Below are 7,474 nucleotides of genomic sequence, written 5' to 3' on the forward strand. Positions count from 1 at the left end.
CTTGAAAGGATTGTTAAGAAAAGGCCATTCAGAAGATAGTAAACTACTTACTTATGTATGGCCACTAAAATCCACATTGCGGCAAAGTGGAAGTCGCCCTTACTGTCAATACCTATGGTGAAAGAGAAGATGAACGACATTATGTTACTCGTGCAGTAAGGATATAATGTCAGCGCCAGTGGCGGCGCTCAGCAGCAGAGCTCATCCAGCCCCTGCACACAGCTGCGGTCTGTGGCTTGAGGCTAAGTTCACACGTAGCGGAACTCTCGCGGAAATTACTGCGAGAGTTCCGGAATTCCATTCCGCGGGAAAATCGCATTTTAAATTCCCGCGATTTTCCCGCGGAAAAACTAGCATTTTGCAAGCGTAATTAGCTTGCAAAATGCTAGCGTTTTCCAAGCGATCTGCAGCCATTATACTGTATATATGGGAGGGAAACTGCGGCCATCCTACTGTATATATGGGGGGGAAACTGCGGCCATCATACTGTATATATGAACGGGCCGAGGGGTCATCATACTGATCATACTGTATATGAGTGAACTGGGGCCACCTTATTATATACATGGGGAAACTGGAGCCATTCTACTATATATATATAGATGTATATATATATATATATGAGAGGGAACTGGGTTCATCATATATATGGGGTGAGCTGGGAATATCTTACTATATATATATGGGGAGAACTGGTGCCTTCACACTATATATATATATATATATGGCTGTGGGATCATCATACTTTATATATGAGGGAACTGGGATCATCATACTATATATATGGGGGAACTGGGACCATCCTACTATATACACGGGGGCAACTGGGGCCAGCAAACTATTTATTTGGTGCAGTGGGGACCTTTATACTATATATACAGGGCAGTGGGGCCATCATACTATACAGCTGAAACCAGAAGTTTCCATACACTATATAAAAAGGCACATATGACCTAAAATGGGAAAGGTTTATTCTGATTTCATGTCAGACAGAGAAAAACATGCAGATTTGTATTTTTATACAGTATATAGTGGATATAAACTTCTGGTTTCAACTGTTTATACATAGGGGGCAGTGGGGATTTCATACTATATACAGGGAGCAGTGGGGACCTTCATACTATATATAGGGAGCAGGGGGACCTTCATGCTGTATATAGGGTCATTGGGGACCATCATACTATATTTAGGGGCAATGGGAACATCTTATTTTATATAGGGGCTATGTAGTCATTTTACTATATATAGGGAGATCTGGGGTCCTCAATGTATAATAAAGGGCTTTGGGGACCATTGTATTTTGTTTTGTGGTATGTAGGGCCATCATTCTGTATATTCAGAGCTTTGTGGGCACTCAGAGGACATTATTTGTTATAAATGGGGACATTGTTAGTTTTGATAGGAGCACTCAGGTTCCAATATTTTTTTCTTAGGGCTCGGTTCTGCTCCCATATCTCTGTAGTAAGCTTGGTTCTCCTCCCATATCTCTGTAGTAAGCTTGGTTCTGCTCCCATATCTTTGTAGTAAGCTCTGTATTGCTCCTATATTTCTGTAGTAAGCTCGGTTCTGCTCCCATATCTCTGTAGCAAGCTCTGTTCTGCTCCCATATCTCTGTAGTAAGCTCTGTTCTGCTCCCATATATCTGTAGTAAGCTCCATTCTGCTCCCATATCTTTGTAGTAAGCTCCGTATTGCTCCTATTTTTCTGTAGTAAGCTCGGTTCTGTTCCCATATCTCTGTAGTAAGCTCGGTTCTGCTCCCATATCTTTGCAGTAAGCTTGGTTCTGCTCCCATATCTGTAGTAAGCTTGGTTCTGCTCCCATATCTCTGTAGTAAGCTCGGTTCTGCTCCCATATCTTTGCAGTAAGCTCGGATCTGCTCCCATATATGTAGTAAGCTTGGTTCTGCTCCCATATCTCTGTAGTAAGCTTGGTTCTGCTCCCATATCTCTGTAGTAAGCTCGGTTCTGCTCCCATATCTTTGCAGTAAGCTCGGTTCTGCTCCCATATCTGTAGTAAGCTTGGTTCTGCTCCCATATCTCTGTAGTAAGCTCGGTTCTGCTCCCTTATCTTTGTAGTAAGCTCGGTTCTGCTCCCATACCGCTGTAGTAAGCTCGGTTCTGCTCTCATATCTCAGTAGTAAGTTCAGCTTTGCGCCCATATATCTGTAGTACGCTCCATTCTGCTCTCATATCTCTGGAGTATTCTCCATTCTGATCTATATCTCTGTAGTAAGCTCAGTTCTGCTCCCATAGCTCTATAGTAAGCTCCGTTCTGTTCCCATATCTCTGTAGCAAGCTCCATTCTGCTCCTGTACTTCTGTAGTAAGCTTGGTTCTGCTCCCATATCTTTGCAGTAAGCTCTGTTCTGCTCCCATATCTCTGTAGTAAGCTCTCTGCTCCCATATCTCTGTAGTAAGCTCTGTTCTGCTCTCATATCTCTGTAGTAAGCTCGGTTCTGCTCCCATAGCTCTGTAGTAAGCCATCGCAACTGGAGGGCCACTGTCTTGTGATTGCCCCTCAGGCTGAAAAGTGCCAGCCAGCCCCTGAGTGGACTGCTGCTGGAGTCATTGCTTCAAGAGCCACCACACACAGACGTATCCAGGACATGGGCTACAATTGTCGCATTCCTTGTGTCAAACCACTCATTACCAATAGACAACTCCAGAAGCATCTTACCTGGGCCAAGGAGAAAAAGAACTGGACTGTTGCTCAGGGGTCCTAGGTGTTGTTTACAGATGAAAGTAAAATTTGCATTTCATTTGGAAATCAAGGTCCCAGAGTCTGGAGGAAGAGTGGAGAGGCACACAATCCAAGCTGCTTGAGGTCTAGTGTGAAGTATCCACAATCAGTGATGGTTTGGGGAGCCATGTCATCTGGTGGTGTAGGTCCACTGTGTTTTATCAAGACCAAAGTCTATCAAGCGCAACCGTCTACCAGGAAATTTTAGAGCACTTCATGCTTCCCTCTGCCGACAAGCTTTTTGGAGATGGAAATTTCATTCTCCAGCAGGACTTGGCACCTGTCCACACTGCCAAAAGTACCAATACCTGGTTTAAAAGCAACAGTATCAGTGCGCTTGATTGGCCAGCAAACTCACTTGACCTTAACCCCATAGAGAATCTATGGGGTTTTGTCAAGAGGAAGATGAGAAACACCAGACCCAACAATGCAGACGAGCTGAAGGCTGCTATCAAAGCAACCTGGGCTTCCATAACACCTCAGCAGTGCCACAGGCTGATCGCCTCCATGCCATGCCGCATTGATGCAGTAATTGATGCAACAGTAGCCCCGACCAAGTATTGAGTGCATTTACTGAACATACATTTCAGAAGGCCAACATTTCGGATTTTAAAATAATTTTTCAAGCTGGTGTTATAAATTATTCTAATTTACTGAGATAATGACGTTTGGGTTTTCATTGGCTGTAAGCCATAATCATCAACATTAGCAGAAATAAACACATGAAATAGATCACTCTGCTTGTAATGACTCTATATAATATATGAGTTTCACTTTTTGTATTGAAGAACTGAAACAAATAACTTTTTGATGATATTCTAAATTTGCGATAGGGACCTGTAGATTCATCCAGAAGGACTAACAAGCAGATATCTGGTGTATGAGAGATGGGAGGCCATAGAAATGTCCGATAGGACTGCCAGCACCCTTTCCCAAAAAGACTGATTGCAATAACACGACCATGTCATATGCTAAAAATTAGCACTAAAGTGAACCTGTCACCAGGAATAACGCTGTTTACACAGATACATGATGTTGACAGAGGTACATGTCATGTCAGGCGTCCTCTGACAGACATGTGTCACGACAAAACATTCTAATAGCAATTAAAACTTACTGCCACGTTAAGTCACACGTCAAATGGTGCTCTATCAGGAAGGTGTAAACAGGCTTCTGTTTTGACTGAGGACACCTCACACGACGTGTACCGCTGTGACTGAGGACACCTCACATGTGTACTACTGTTACTGAGGACTCTCGCGTGACGTGTAACACAGTGACTGAGGGCGCCTCACATGATATGTACTGCTGTGACTGAGGACACATCACATGACGTGTACTGCTGTGATTGAGGACACCTCACATGTGTACCGCTGTGACTGAGGACACCTCACATGTGTACCACTGTTACTGAGGACTATCGCGTGACGTGTAACACTGTGACTGAGGGCGCCTCACATGATATGTACTGCTGTGACTGAGGACACATCACATGACGTGTACTGCTGTGATTGAGGACACCTCACATGTGTACCGCTGTCCTGTCACTGTGAACTCCCACATGACGTTTACCGCTGTAACTGAGGACTCTCACATAACATATACAGCTGTCACTGAGAACCCTCACATGACGTGTACCGCTGTCACTGAGGACTCTCACATGACGTGTACCGCTGTAACTGAGGACTCTCACATAACATATACAGCTGTCACTGAGAACCCTCACATGACGTGTACCGCTGTCACTGAGGACTCTCACATGACGTGTACCGCTGTAACTGAGGACTCTCACATAACATATACAGCTGTCACTGAGAACCCTCACATGACGTGTACCGCTGTCACTGAGGACTCTCACATGACGTGTACCGCTGTCACTGAGGACTCTCACATGACGTGTACCGCGGTCACTGAGCACTCTCACATGACGTGTACCGCTGTCACTGTGGACCCTCACATGATGTGTACCGCTGTCACTTTGGACCCTCACATGTCGTGTACAGCTGTCACTGTGGACCCTCACATGACATATACAGCTGTCACTTTGAACCCTCACATGACGTGTACCGCTGTCACTGTGGACCATCACATGACATATACAGCTGTCACTGTGGACCCTCACATGACGTGTACCGCTGTCACTGTGGACCCTCACATGATGTGTACCAGTCACTTTGGACCCTCACATGACGTGTACCGCTGTCACTGTGGACCGTCACGACATATACAGCTGTCACTGTGGACCCTCACATGACGTGTACCGCTGTCACTGTGGGCCCTCACATGATGTGTACCGCTGTCACTTTGGACCCTCACATGATGTGTACCGCTGTCACTTTGGACCCTCACATGACGTGTACCGCTGTCACTGTGGACCCTCACATGATGTGTACCGCTGTCACTTTGGACCCTCACATGACGTGTACCGGTCATTGTGGACCCTCACATGACATATACAGCTGTCACTTTGAACCCTCACATGACGTGTACCGCTGTCACTGAGGACCCTCACATGACGTGTACCGCTGTCACTGTGGACCCTCACATGATGTGTACCACTGTCACTTTGGACCCTCACATGACGTGTACCGCTGTCACTGTGGACCCTCACATGATGTGTACCGCTGTCACTTTGGACCCTCACATGACGTGTACCGCTGTCACTGTGGACCCTCACATGGTGTGTACCGCTGTCACTTTGGACCCTCACATGACGTGTACCGCTGTCATTGTGGACCCTCACATGACATATACAGCTGTCACTTTGAACCCTCACATGACGTGTACCGCTGTCACTGAGGAGCCTCACATGACATATACAGCTGTCACTGAGGACCCTCACATGATGTGTACCGCTGTCACTTTGGACCCTCACATGACGTGTACCGCTGTCACTGTGGACCCTCACATGACATATACAGCTGTCACTTTGAACCCTCACATGACGTGTACCGCTGTCACTGAGGACTCTCGCATGACGTGTACCGCTGTCACTGAGGACCCTCACATGACATATACAGCTGTCACTGAGGACCCTCACATGATGTGTACCGCTGTCACTTTGGACCCTCACATGACATAAACAGCTGTCACTTTGAACCCTCACATGACGTGTACCGCTGTCACTGAGGACCCTCACATGACATATACAGCTGTCACTGAGGACCCTCACATGACGTGTACCGCTGTCACTTTGGACCCTCACATGACGTGTACCACTGTCACTGTGGACCCTCACATGACGTGTACCGCTGACACGGAGGACCATCACATGATGTGTACCGCTGACACTGAGGACCCTCACATGACGTGTACCGCTGTCACTGTGGACCCTCACATGATGTGTACCGCTGTCACTTTGGACCCTCACATGACGTGTACCGCTGTCATTGTGGACCCTCACATGACATATACAGCTGTCACTTTGAACCCTCACATGACGTTTACCGCTGTCACTGAGGAGCCTCACATGACATATACAGCTGTCACTGAGGACCCTCACATGATGTGTACCGCTGTCACTTTGGACCCTCACATGACGTGTACTGCTGTCATTGTGGACCCTCACATGCATATACAGCTGTCACTTTGAACCCTCACATGACGTGTACCGCTGTCACTGTGGACCCTCACATGATGTGTACCGCTGTCACTTTGGACCCTCACATGACGTGTACCGCTGTCACTGTGGACCCTCACATGATGTGTACCGCTGTCACTTTGGACCCTCACATGACGTGTACCGCTGTCATTGTGGACCCTCACATGACATATACAGCTGTCACTTTGAACCCTCACATGACGTGTACCGCTGTCACTGAGGAGCCTCACATGACATATACAGCTGTCACTGAGGACCCTCACATGATGTGTACCGCTGTCACTTTGGACCCTCACATGACGTGTACCGCTGTCACTGTGGACCCTCACATGACATATACAGCTGTCACTTTGAACCCTCACATGACGTGTACCGCTGTCACTGAGGACTCTCACATGACGTGTACCGCTGTCACTGAGGACCCTCACATGACATATACAGCTGTCACTGAGGACCCTCACATGATGTGTACCGCTGTCACTTTGGACCCTCACATGACATAAACAGCTGTCACTTTGAACCCTCACATGACGTGTACCGCTGTCACTGAGGACCCTCACATGACATATACAGCTGTCACTGAGGACCCTCACATGACGTGTACCGCTGTCACTTTGGACCCTCACATGACGTGTACCACTGTCACTGTGGACCCTCACATGACGTGTACCGCTGACACTGAGGAGCCTCACATGACGTGTACCGCTGTCACTGTGGACCCTCACATGATGTGTACCGCTGTCACTTTGGACCCTCACATGACGTGTACCGCTGTCATTGTGGACCCTCACATGACATATACAGCTGTCACTTTGAACCCTCACATGACGTTTACCGCTGTCACTGAGGAGCCTCACATGACATATACAGCTGTCACTGAGGACCCTCACATGACGTGTACCGCTGTCACTTTGGACCCTCACATGACGTGTACCGCTGACACTGAGGACCATCACATGACGTGTACCGCTGACACTGAGGAGCCTCACATGACGTGTACCGCTGTCACTGTGGACCCTCACATGATGTGTACCGCTGTCACTTTGGACCTTCACATGACGTGTACCGCTGTCATTGTGGACCCTCACATGACATATACAGCTGTCACTTTGAACCCTCACATGACGTTTACCG

Source organism: Dendrobates tinctorius, unplaced genomic scaffold (genome assembly GCF_039654945.1).
Source record: "Dendrobates tinctorius isolate UK_male_01 unplaced genomic scaffold, ASM3965494v1 ptg000032l, whole genome shotgun sequence".
Taxonomy (NCBI): Eukaryota; Metazoa; Chordata; class Amphibia; order Anura; family Dendrobatidae; genus Dendrobates; species Dendrobates tinctorius.